General features: G+C 34.8%; 1 long non-coding RNA gene across 1 annotated transcript; it reads right to left on the bottom strand.

Moving 5' to 3' along the window:
- Nucleotides 1–3,394: 3,394 nt before the first annotated feature.
- On the bottom strand, nucleotides 3,395–12,509 carry LOC134808264 (uncharacterized). The gene is made up of 3 exons (XR_010150853.1): nucleotides 12,395–12,509; nucleotides 11,931–12,007; nucleotides 3,395–3,886 (listed from the first exon to the last, which is right to left on the bottom strand). It is a non-coding gene; the product is annotated as an uncharacterized LOC134808264 (long non-coding RNA).
- Nucleotides 12,510–13,838: the final 1,329 nt, after the last annotated feature.

Raw genomic sequence — 13,838 nt, 5'->3', positions numbered from 1 at the left:
GTTTATGTCATGTCTCCATTGATGAGCCCACTGTCTCTCAAACTATTGACTTGCCACTTTCTAATTTTATAATCTCCACACCTTTGGAATTTGCCAACACAACAGAGCATTAGATGATTTTCTTGGACTTCATGCTTGATCTGCTTCAATCTATACTATTTGTTATAAACCTTCATGACCGACAGATCAGACCTATCATCTTGGATCCTCTGTAGTGGCATATTTTGTCTTTGACAGATTATAACTTAAAATGGCTGAGAATACTTTGTCAACTTAAAAATGTATCTGTAATATTTACAAGTATATCATTTTTGTCTTAAGTACTACAAAATAAAGTTAACTATTTTTAACTAGTTGCATTAAAAAGTGAAAACTTTTTCATTTCTAAATATGCTATTCTCTTCTAAGTAAAATAGGATAAAGTACTTTTTATTGAAAATCAAAATTATAAATCTGTTATCTTCAAACTTACTATGTACTTGTGAGGTTTTTTATGTTAGGGAGTGCTTGAGTATAATGGGAGATCAATATAAAACCTCATTTAAGAAACATTTTTGCATCTAAAATCATGCCTAATAGAAAGCTCAGGCAGTAGAAGTGGTGAGCATTCCTGATAAAATTCTTCTTTATGAGCAAAAAAATTTCAAGACAAATGTGTTATGAATCTGATTTTTTTCATATTTATACCAAAACAAAGAATGCTACATAATGAAGTCATGGGTGGTTTTTACTGAGAGTGTTAAATTGTGGAGAACTAGTTATTTTCTCATAAGGCTTTTTGTCTGTGGTTACTGTTCAGTTACAATTGATGTTCTTAATGGCAGCGGAAACATCCATATCCACCATATCAGTCACGTTCCAAGTAGCTGACTGTTGAATACTTGGTGCATTAAGTAAGAGGCATCACCCAAGAATGTTGAGAAAATTAAAGGGTTGTTAGAATAGAAAGAAAAAAGTTGAAAAAGTATGGTTAGTGAGAAATGCTGTACAGTACCATCCTTTAAATTTGACAGAAAAGTTGATTTCATCAAGAGTAGAAGAGTGGTTACAGTGTCATTTTTAACATAAGTTGAATATGTACTTAATTTTTAGTAGGAATGGTATATCCTCTGAATTTGTAGATAGTTATTTTTATTTAATCAGTTTCTACAGCATTTCACCTTTCTTATGATCCACTTTATTATGACTATCTATAAATGTTTATCATTTATTATCTTTATATCTTCTTTTAAATTTTCTTATATGGATCTCTTGGAGTGAAGTGACCAGATGGTAGCCACTCTTTATGAGTAGCTGTGACGTGGGAGTGCTGGGAAGGGAAAGTCACGGTCCCTTTAAATGATACAGAAGTGGGGAAGGGAAGTGCTGGGTAAAGGAGGGCATGGTCCCTGGCTAGGGCTTCACCTGCCTTCTGCCCAAATGTTGCATTTCCTAAGACCACCCTCAGCCACTATGCCCCATCCTGTGTCTGTAAAAATCCCTGAGACCCTAGCAGGCAGACACACAAGCAGCTATACGTAAAGAGGATGTCAAGAGGAGCACGCAGGTGGAAGATACCGGCAGGTCAGCAGGCCATCAGCCAGCAGAATGATGCAAAATTTGGCCAGAGCAGTTGGAGAAGCTCCACAGCCCCACATCAGGGAAAAACCGTCTCCCTTCTGGCTCCCTCATCTGCTGAGAGAGACTGCCACTAAATAAAACCTTGTACTAATTCTCCAAGCCCAGATGTGAGCCAATTCTTCCAGTACATCAAAGCAAGAATCTGGGGTACAGAAAGCCCTCTCTCCTTGCAACAAGGTAGGGGTTGTAATTGAGGTGGTTAACACAAGCCTATAGATGGCAAAACTAAAAGAGCACCCTATATCACTCACCCACTGGGGCTTCAGGAGCTGTAAACATTCACCCCTGGACACTGCCGTGGGGTCGGAGCCCCACAGCCTGCCCATCTGTATCCTCCCTGAGAGATCTGAGCAGCAGGACACTGAAGAAGCAAGCCACTTCCCCTGTCACATGCCCTTCAAGGTGGACAAGGAAATCTTTCCCCTTTCAGGTGCTATCACATTACCTGTATAAGTAGTCATTCCATAAATATTTCTTGAACTAAATTTAATAGATTTATTACAGACATTAATTGGAATAAAAAATGCCTCAAAAGTATAATCACTTCTTTTCATCTTTTATCTGGGACATAACCAAAATTTAGAAGTTTAATATTAAAAAGATGATTCTCACACAAACCTAGGATAAACATATTTTAAGATTATATAGAACTCATTAATGAAGGAACCGAAAAGAAGGTAAAACTGGTTTAAAATACATTTCGTGGAACTAGCATATAAAGATAATGTGGGGAGAAATGTTAAAATAAGACTGCTAGATAAAATACAGCACTTGTTAATGGCCTATAAAACAATATATTAATCTTTCATGTTTTCTTTTCTACAAAGAGAAGTCCACAAGTTGGCATGTAAATTCATACAGTGAAAGTTACATATATATAATAATTGTTTTGTTGGTGTGTTTGAAAGCCAATGTTCATGCTTTAATGTTCAAGTTTCAATGTTCAAAGTTCAGCATTGAAAGTTCCTTCCACACTGTTTTTTTTTTTTTTTGATGTTTTTAATGATTTTCTTAAACAGAATCAATAAACTCTTAAATAAGGCCTAATAAATATATCTGCTTTTTCCCCAACTGTTTATATGGAAAAAATCTTAACTCCTTTATCCAAAAGAAAACAACTGCTATCATGTTTGTCTCTCTAGGCTGTGAATGGTAGACCTGAATCCCAAAATCTAAGGGCCAACCATAAACTGCAACCAGAATGTAAGAAGACTTAATGAATTCATTTTCCCAAGAATTTTGCAGAAGAGTCTCGGTAGAGGAATAATAAGAAATTAGTCACTGCAATATACAGACATTGGTGAATAAAGAGTAATAGATTAGACCTATATAAGGAGTCTGGAGAACAAAAATAAAATGTCTTTACCAGAGCCTTGGGGTGGTGGGAGGGGAGAGGGACACAAGGAGAAGCATATGAATACACAGCCATACTTGGACTGTTTAAATCTCATTCCAGTAGAATTGAATGACTGGTTTGCAAGAACATTGCTAAAAATCAAAAGTATAGGCTGCTCCAAAGTAACCTCTGAATATCTAAAAGATGCTGTGGAAATCACGCCCTCCAACATGACTGTATTAATAAGTATGTTTACATGCATATGCACAGGCAAACACATGTTGTCTTATTTGTTAATTACTTCAAGGCGTTAGGTCGTGGGTTCACTAAATTTTAAAACTTGATATTTTTATATATTACTGAATCTGAAAAGAAAAGCAAAAAATACGAAAAAGCAAAATCAAATATTTTATAATATAAAGTGAAAAAAGGGCATTATATCAAATTTGATGTATAGTGATACTAACATGTCACATCTAGTTTAGTCAGATGTCCTGTTAAGCTTCATTGCCTACATGCTACCATAACTACAGGTGACAGTTTAGAACATTTTATGTGTTAAAAGACATAAATAGAAGTAAATTCTTTACAATATCAGGCAGGGAATTCTAAGTCAATTGGTCTGGGCTATCAAACACAAGTGAAAAAATTTCTAAGTGCACTAGAAAAAGGAAAAGCTTAGCTTCGAAAGTTGTGCTAGTGGGTACTTTAATTATGCTATTAAATCATATTTGAAAGACGACTGATTATTTCAATGCTGAAACACACACACACAAGGGCAAAAGATGATTTTTAAACACAGCAGGCTTCTCTAATTCCTGTTACACGATCTGACTTAAAATGGCAAATGCAGATTTCATTGTGATGTTGATACTCTCTTCCTTCCCCCAAGGCTTGCTTTGCAACTTTTCTTGCTTGTAAATTTTCATCCTATAACGTTAAGTAAGCATTTAGAGGATTTCACCTGGGATAATTCATTCTTACAGTCAGACTCAGTTATGTGTGCAACAATGGCCTATCTATTCTGACATTATCGGAAATGAATACATGATTTTTTTTCTTTCAGCAGAGGATAAGCCTCATAAAATCTTTGTTTCAAACACCTTAAGAGTCCCTGTACATTTCCTAGCTACTTTTAGCTTAGTCTTGCACTGTTTGGTGACATGCTCAGCGTAAAAAGTATTTTAGATCCTACAGATTCAAATAAAAAATTGCAATAAATCATAGGCAAAAATTAGTGGTTAGATGATCTGTTAAAATATCTGCTAATGACAAGGTTATTTCAATATCTAGATTGATTTTATATGTTGAAAATAAAATGCTACAACCCCTTTCTCTGCAGGGCAAATTTAAAAATAAATTTAACCTGTTTATGGGGCATTAATTTAAAAACCAGTTATTTGTTTTACAAATGAGATGTGGTAGAACTACAGAATGTTAGAATTTAAGTTTTTTTCTTAAAGTATTGAGTCTAGTATATCATTTTATTTGTGTATTTTATATTGGGATGAATATACATTTAAACAGGGACAAGTAATTTTTCTAAAACACAAATTGAAAAGATAGAAGTGAGAATCTCCAATAGGTAGACATAATTTGAGCACACTGACATCACAAGCTTTAATACCTAGCCTTATAATTTCTAAAGAATATTTTATTAAATGAAAGAAAATTATTATTTAAAAAATAGAGTAAACTTTGCTACCCTAGGCTCACTTCCGATGTCCTTGATTTTTTTATACTTCTGATTTTAGATAGTTTCATCTTCTTTTCTGTTCACAATATCTTATGCTTCTATGTTGCTAGCCATATTTCATCTATGTTAATATATATCTAAAGATATCCAGTGTCCTTTAGATTACATCATTTTCATTGATAACATCCTAATTCCCAGCCCCAAGTTCTTCCTTCAGACAATATTTGGTCTAATTTTAAGAATTTGAGAGAGTAGAAGAACCAGAAAAAGACTTGGTGTTCAGGACAAGGGATACATGTTGTAGTGACACAGTCGAGAGTATCAGAAAGTGTATAGAACTAAATTGGCCCAACAATAGTGGAGGGCCCTAATGTTTAACAGCAATGACCCCTACATAGTAGAATTTCAGGAGACAATTTTATTTTCAGATTAATTGATTAGTTGGCTTGCTTTTATTGGATAATTTTACTATTCTGGACTTATATTACCTATAAAATATTGGCAAATTCATTTTTAAAAAAGACACTAAGAGATGACTGGGATTCCATATGATATTTGGAGTAGCAGAAAAATCCCCAATTAAACAATGACTACAAACTGTTGGAAGCAAATCTAATGAAGTTCACTGTATCTACCTGGAATATATGGATTTGAGAAGAAAAGCTTAATCAAGCCATATAGACCTAAAATAAACAAAAATAATGGCATTTGCAACTTTTCCTTCGGGAAGTTTTTTCTACTACTTTTTCATGTGTCCCCAGCTTCAGCTCATTACTTGCCATTCTAGTCTTCTCTTTCTTTTTTCATTATTCAAACTTAGTCAATCACATGTTTTTGTCTGATCAACTATTGATCTCCTAAAGAAGACATTCTTCATACATTAGAACCATGTTCTACTGTTTTCATCCTAGATTGATAGTACCTCTCACTTATTTTCATGTTCTAGGCAATGGGTAGCTTTGTTCTGCAGCAAAAATATTCTATGACACTATGATCGAAAGTGCCATGAACAAAAGTGAATGGACTCTTAATGATGAGAATGTGGGGTTCACTAAGTGAGTTGCATTCTATATGTAAAATGCAAGTTTTGGAGTCAAGATTGGAATACAGATTTTAACACGTTACAATCTACCGTTACAAATAAAGTAATCTGCCATTGCTTTTAGTGGCAAAACCGCAATTACTTTTGCACCATGCTAATACTTTCCATACGTGATCTTAAATGGGAAGATATAACTAGAGACTTAATTATATTTAAAACGGAGATAAATAATATGAATGATAAAATTGTATTATTTTATCTAATGAGATAATACGTAAGTTTTTAGCAGAGTGTTTGAAATATAGTAAATTTTCAATAAACATTCTCATTACTAGTTAGTATTTTATACTGTAAGTATATATTTTTGGAAAGAGTATGCAATAAATGTTTAGCAATTCTTTTCACCAATTTTCTTTGATGGAATAATGTTTTCAAGTTTGAATCAACGAGGTTTAGGGTGAACCTAGTAAATCTGCAAATTCTAGAATTTGTCCATGACCCAGTTCTGACCAGGGGATTCCAACTGGATGGTTGTAATTGATTTGTCCAGATATGAACATGTGACCCAATCTAGACATAAAATTAAATCTTAGCTGTTCCCTAGATGAGAGAAATAAAATTCCGACATCATTTTATTTCCTGACTCTAAAATTAGCTATAATTCTAGACTTTTTAGTTATACACAATTGTGTTTGAGAGCTATCTCATATCAACTTGTGAGATCCAACTATTAAATTTTTAGAAAATTTTTGAGGTCATTTTAAGACACAGAAATTATTAAACATGTTAATTTATAATTAAATTATATTAAAAATAAGGAAAATAAATTAAATTCATCACTTCTTAAGTATTTTGCTATATTTTGCTGTGATTTATGCTACCGAAAATATTTACATAGATGATGTTTGTATCATGGCAACATTATATAATGGCAAGCTAATGTGCATCTCTCCAGCTTCCTATTAGTGGCCTTAGGTTGTACCTTGTAATTCAGTCATGAAGAGAATATTTACAGCATGAAAATTAACACTGCATATCAGGGTTAGATTTAATATTTTGATTGTGTAGAATTAATAAAAGTAATTAGTAAAAATAAAGAATGAATAAAAGTATTCTAATAATGCAAATTATTTTTTAAATTGTGCCTGTAACCATTACATTGTGAACAGCCCCAACATACAAGGACATATCCTTGTATTAAAAAATCATGATTCTCAGAAAAGTGAGTCTATCATTGGTGAACAAGGTTTTAATTAATTTTACTTTTATCTTACCACTAATGTACATAAAAATAGTAACCAATATTCATATTGAAACTCTATTCATTTGCTAATTGCAGTCAGTTATCTATGGATTTAAGAGTTTGGCAAAAATTAACAAAAACTCCCCCTGAAAAGGGAACTAATATTTTATTACTTGTGCGTTATATGCTATGCGTCTTTATATTAGTAAAACATTTAAAAAGTTGCATATAAAACTTTTTTGAGAGATAATTCTTTCTTTTTTTTTTTTTCTGAGATGGAGTCTCGCTCTGTCGCCCAGGCTGGAGTGCAGTGGCACAGTCTCGGCTCACTGCAAGCTCCGCCTCCCGTGTTCACACCATTCTCCTGCCCCAGCCTCCTGAGTAGCTGGGATTGCAGGCGCCCACCACCATGCCCAACTAATTTTTTGTGTGTGTTTTTAGTAGAGACGGGATTTCACCGTGTTAGCCAGGATGGTCTCGATCTCCTGACCTCGTGATCCACCCACCTCAGCCTCCCAAAGTGCTGGGATTACAGGTGTGAGCCACGGCGCCTGGTGGAGAGATGATTCTCAAATATTTACTTGCTCACACTGGTTATAAGCTAGTTATTAAGAGAGTTAAGTAGTATTTTTACCATATGTTCCTGAGTCAGTTGTACTTGTTAAAGGAGTGTTGCAAGTAATAAACCTTAGCATGCACAATTAGATTTATTAATTGAGATGAGATATGTAGCAGAAAAGTGTTTAATTTCCAAGTAGGAAGTGGGTAATACCTGTTGAATGATATACATTAAATATTAAAGAGTTAACTGCTAAAGCTCAGATATCAGATCATGTGCCTATCCATAAAGATATTTTAATGTGTCTTTTTTATAAAATGCCAGACTATTTGTAAAAGAAAAGAAAAAAAAATCAATATGCTTGCCAAGAGAAGTTGTATCAAATAAAGACAAATGTGTTTATTATAGGATCAAGAAAGCGGAATTCTCCATTTTAAATGGAAAATTGTATGAGGAAATTCAAAGAGGAGTGAGATACAGCAGAAAACAAAATTGGCATCTGGGGAAATCTGATACTAACGCTCCTTACTAGTTCTTTCTGGAAACTTTATAACCATGACTGACAAAGTGACAGTTACTCAAACTTTAAAGAGCCAGCTTCTGTGACCAGCATGGGGTGCATGGGAAAAGATTATTTATCTCTCTCTTTCTGGCCTAATATTTCACATTGCTCTTGGACAGAGAAGAATGAAGATCATTTAAATGACGTCTAGCAACATGCGCTGAGTTTTAACTTCTTTTATGAAGAGACGGAAACCTCCAGATTGTGGTTTTGATTCAGGAACCATAGCTCAATAAAATATCTACCCCTTTTGTTATTAATTTATGATGCACGTCGAAATAAATTGACTAGAAGAAAGTAAATTTTTAGGTGTTGATTTTTTTTTTTTTTTTTTTTTTTGAGACGGAGTCTCACTCTATCACCCAGGCTGGAGTGCAGTGGCACAATCTCGGCTCGCTGCAAGCTCCAGCTCCCAGGTTCATGCCATTCTCCTGCCTCAGCCTCCTGAGTAGCTGGGACCACAGGTGCCCACCACCACGCCTGGCTGATTTGTTGTATTTTTTTAGTAGAAACGAGGTTTCACTGTGTTAGCCAGGATGGTCTCTATCTCCTGACTTTATGATCCACCTGCCTCAGCCTCCCAAAATGCAGGGATTACAGGTGTGAGTCATAGCACCTGGCCAAATTCTGAATTTTTAGAGAAGCTACAAGACTACTCAAAAAAAGGCTATTATTGCTCAACCTCTAAGGCAAATTCTGTGATGTGAATCTCAAGTTGTTACTTACTAAAGTATGACATTTGTCAGGAAGACAAATTTTCTCAATACCTTCCTAAAATATGATCAACATTAAAAAAAAAAAACAAGACCCATCTATCTGATGTCTTCAAGAGACCCATCTCACATGTAATGGCATCCATAAGCTCTAAGTAAAGGGTTGGAGAAAGATCTACCACACACATGGAAAATATAAAAGTGCAGAAGTCACTGTTCCTACATCAGATAAAACAGACTTCAAACCAATAAAAGGTAAAAAAGAGCAAAGAAAGGCATTACATAATGATAAAGTGTTCAATTCAACAAGAAGACTAAACTATCTTAATTACATATGCACCCAATATTGGAGCACCCATATTCATAAAACACGTACTTCTAGATCTACAAGGAGCCCTAGATAGCCCACACAATAATTGTGGGAAACTTCAACAACTCACCAACAGTATTAGACAAATCATCAAGGCAGAGAACTAACAAAGAAATTCTGGACTTAAGATTGACATTTGGTCAGCTGGACCTAATAGACATGTACAGAATTTTCCATTCATCAACGACAAAATACACATTTTTCTCATCTGTATATAGAACATACTTCAAGATGGACCACATGCTCAGCCATAAAGCAAGTCTCAATAAATTAAATATATAGAAGTCATACCAACCACATTCTCAGAACACAGAGGAAAAAATATAAATCAATGCCAAGAAGATATCTTAAAATCACAAAATTGCAAGGAAATTAAACAACTTGCTCCTGAATAACTTTCAGGAAAACAACAAAATATAGGCAGAAATGAAAAATATTCTTTGAAATAAGTGAAGAGAGACACAACATATTAAAATTTCTGGGATATGGTGAAAGCAATGTTAAGAGGAAAGTTTATAGCTAAACACCTACCTCAAAAATTTAGGAAGATCGCAAACTAAAGATCTAACGTCCCATCTAGGGGAACTAGAAAAAGAATAACAAGCTAACTCCAAAGATGGCAGAAGAGAAGTAGTAACTAAAATCACTGTGGAGCTGAATGAAATTGAGACCCCAAAACCCGTACAAACAATTAACAAAGCCAAAAGTTTATTTTTTGAAAATATAAACAGGATTGTTAGACCACTACCTAGATTAACAGAACAGAGGGAAGGTCTAATTATGCACAAACAGAAACAACAGAGGTGACATTACAACCAATCGCACAGAAATACAAAAGATCCTCAGAGACTATTATAAGCACCTCTATGCATACAAACTAGAAAATCTAGAAGAAATAAATTCCTGAGAACATGCAGTCTTGCAAGATTGAATCGGAAAGATATTGAAACACTGAACAGACCAATATTGAGTTCTGAAATTGAATCAGTGATTAAAAAAAAAAAAACCCACTAATCAAAACAACTCTGGACCAAGTGGATTCACAGCCAAATTCTACCAGATACATGTAGAAGAGTTGTTACAAATTCTACTGAAACTATTTCAAAAAACTAAGAAGAAAGGACTCCCCCACAGGTCATTTTACAAAGCCAGCATCACCCTAATACCAATGCCTGGCAAAGACACAACAACGACAAAGAAAACTACAGGCCAATATCTCTGATTAATAGAGATGCAAAAATCTTCAAATTACTAGGAAAACAAATTGAATAGCACATCAGTTAATTCACCAAGATCAAGTAGGCTTCATTCCTGGGATGCAAGGTTGGTTCAACATGTGGGATTTAATAAATGTGATTTACCACATAAACAGAATTTAAAACAAAAAAAAAATGACCATCTCAAGAGATGCAGAAAAATATTTCAATAAAATCCAACATCTGTTCATGATAAAAATTCTCAAGACACTAGATATTAAAGAAACATGCTCCTTAATAACAGCCATCTATGACAAACCCATGGCTGACATCATACTGAACAGGCAAAAAATGGAGGCATTCCCTTAAGAGCTGGAACAAAATACGGATGGCCACTCTCACCACTCCTATTCAACATAGTTCTGAAAGTGCTAGCCAGAGGAATCAGCAAGAGGAAAAAAAAAAAGGGCATCCAAATGGAAAAAAAAAGTAAAACTATCTCTCTTCACCTGATATTATTCTACACCTAAAGACTCCTACAAAAGGCTCCTGAACTGATATATTATTTCAGGAAAGCTTCAGGATACAAAACCAATGTACAAATATCAGTCACATTTGTGTACCCCAATAACGTTCAAGGTAACATTGAAAACAAGAACATAATCTCATTTAAAATAATTACAAACATTAAAATACCAAAAGATCTCTAAAAACTGTAAAACAGTGGTAAAAGAACTCATATATGACACGAATGCAAAATTATTCCATGCTCATGAATTGGAAGAATCAATATTGTTAAAATGGCCATATCGTCCAAAGCAATCTACAGATTCAATGCTATCCCTATGAAACTATGAATACCATTTTTCACAGAATTACAAAAAAAAAAAAAAACTATTATAAAATTCATTTGGAGCCTCTAAAAGCCTGAGCAGTCAAAGCAATTCTATGAAGAAAGACAAAAAGATAAATATCTGATACCCAAATTGTAGTTGTAGGTAAGCCATGGCATTTTGCCTATGCCCTTTCCTTTTCACTCCGTAGTAGGTTTTACAATTGCAAATGTTTCATGTGTGCATACATATCTGCGTATGTGTGTGCATGAGTGTGCATAAACCAGGAAAGCCCTTTTAGTCCACATTACCTGGGAGCAATTAATAGTCATATGATAAAAATAAGTATACAAGAATAAAAATTACCTTCACAGAAGCTAAAAATCAACAGAGTAAAAATCAACACTCTTAATATTCATAGAAATGTGGAGACACACCCTCTATTGCCATAAGATGTCCAAACACTGTCTGAGTTAAGCTTCTCGAATTCTCAATAGTTTACATGGATGTCAGTTCATAAGCAGTATACATAGAACCCGGAGACTTGTGTAATTCCTGAAGGGTTAATTTACAAATGGATGGATTAGGGTTGGGGTAGAGATACCACAAAGGATAGCGAAGTAACCTGTCACTTCCTAGCAGCCATTTCCTTACCACAAGCACATCTGAAGGAGAAGGTGCATTACTCATAATCAGAAGTAAAACATACTGTACGGTCTGTGCTTTGTTTGAATCAGTGGTTAAAGATGTAGCTACTTACAGGGAAGAAGCGAGATGAATTAGTATATTGGTCTAACTCTTCATCCTTCGCAGCTCCCGTTAAGGGTTCACCATGAGCTGAGGCCATTTAAAAGTCAGAGGACCCAGAAGACAAAATGTACGTTAAAAAAGGTAATTGTAAGGAAAAAGTGGCACATGAATTTGAAGGAGCAAATAAGGTATCTTTCACAGTTTAGAAACATTAGCTTTCATAGAGATAATTTTTTCAAACACATACATGATAGTGTCTCTAAAATGCTTAGGACAATGTCTGGCTTGCATAAAAGAGGTTCTAAAAAATTGTTAGGTGTGGCCGGGCGCAGTGGTTCACGCCTGTAATCCCAGCACTTTGGGAGGCCGAAGCGGCGATGACCTGAGGTCAGGAGCTTGAGACTAGCCTGACCAACATGGAGAAACCCCGTCTGTACTAAAAACACAAAATTAATCGGGAGTGGTAGCGCATACTTATAATCCCAGCTACTCGGGAGGCTGAGGCAGGAGAATCGCTTGAACCCAGGAGGCAGAGATTGCAGTGAGCCAATATTGTGCCATTGCACTCCAGGCTGGGCAACAAGAGCAAAACTCTGTCAAAAAAAAAAAAGAAAGAAAATTATTAGATTCATTCTTCTTCCAGTATTTGCAAAATTTTCCAGCAAGAATGAGTAAATAGAAGAATCAAGGGCCCTTTTCTCTCAGAAGAAAGCATTTACTATGTTAAAGGAACACAAGCTGCATATTGATGATACATCATTACATAAATATTTGACATCTGCTCCTTTATGAAGTAATTGGCGTCAAGATTTAATCTATCAAATACATTTACTATGTGACATTTTGTATAAAACATCTATATTGCTTTGAAATGAGCAGATATTTGCAATGATACCATCCTTGAGTGCAGATATTGTGTTCATATTACTTTAATTTGGTCTGATAATTGTGGGTAGCAAAATCTAGTGGTTGTGGGACACAAACTCTGTTAACATTGCTAATGGAGGTACGCATTCAACTATTTTTGTATATACTTAATAGTTTTTGATGCTTCCCGGTGTACCTCTTGCTGTGGATTTCAAGCCAGTGCCAAAGATCTTGTTTGTATATACATATATTGAGGAGATATAGCAAAGTAAATAGTTTCTACAGGACTCCATGTCATTGATTTCACACCGTGATAGGCAGCAGTTGTTCCAGGATCTCTGCTAAAACTCATCATATCTAGTAGCAGTGCAAATAAGAGAATGGAATTTATTCATGCCAAAGTCAAACAGAATCCTCTAAAAACTTAAGGGAATAATGGTTTTAATGCAAATATTTTTTTGATTTCTAAAATATAGCTTTAGAAATTTATTGGAAAAAATATATATTTTCTACTCTTGATACCTTGAAGAAAAATCTGTCCTGAATTTTTGTACATTTGTTTTCTCTAGACATAAATGAAAAAGAATTTTAGAAGAATACTTTACCAGAACTTTTTTTTTTAAATTTTATTATTTATTTATTTATTTATTTTTTATTATACTTTAAGTTTTAGGGTACATGTGCACATTGTGCAGGTTAGTTACATATGTATACATGTGCCATGCTGGTGCACTGCACCCACTAACTCGTCATCTAGCATTAGGTATGTCTCCCAGTGCTATCCCTCCCTCCTCCCCCCACCCCACCACAGTCCCCAGAGTGTGATATTCCCCTTCCTGTGTCCATGTGATCTCATTGTTCAATTCCCACCTCTGAGTGAGAATATGCGGTGTTTGGTTTTTTGTTCTTGCGATAGTTTACTGAGAATGATTTCCATTTTCATCCATGTCCCTACAAAGGACACAAACTCATCATTTTTTACGGCTGCATACTATTCCATGGTGTATATGTGCCACATTTTCTTAATCCAGTCTATCATTGTTGGACATTT

Source organism: Pan troglodytes, chromosome 15 (genome assembly GCF_028858775.2).
Source record: "Pan troglodytes isolate AG18354 chromosome 15, NHGRI_mPanTro3-v2.0_pri, whole genome shotgun sequence".
NCBI lineage: Eukaryota > Metazoa > Chordata > Mammalia > Primates > Hominidae > Pan > Pan troglodytes.
The sequence above is the reverse complement of the archived record's forward strand: the minus strand, read 5'-3'. Positions and strand labels throughout refer to the sequence as shown.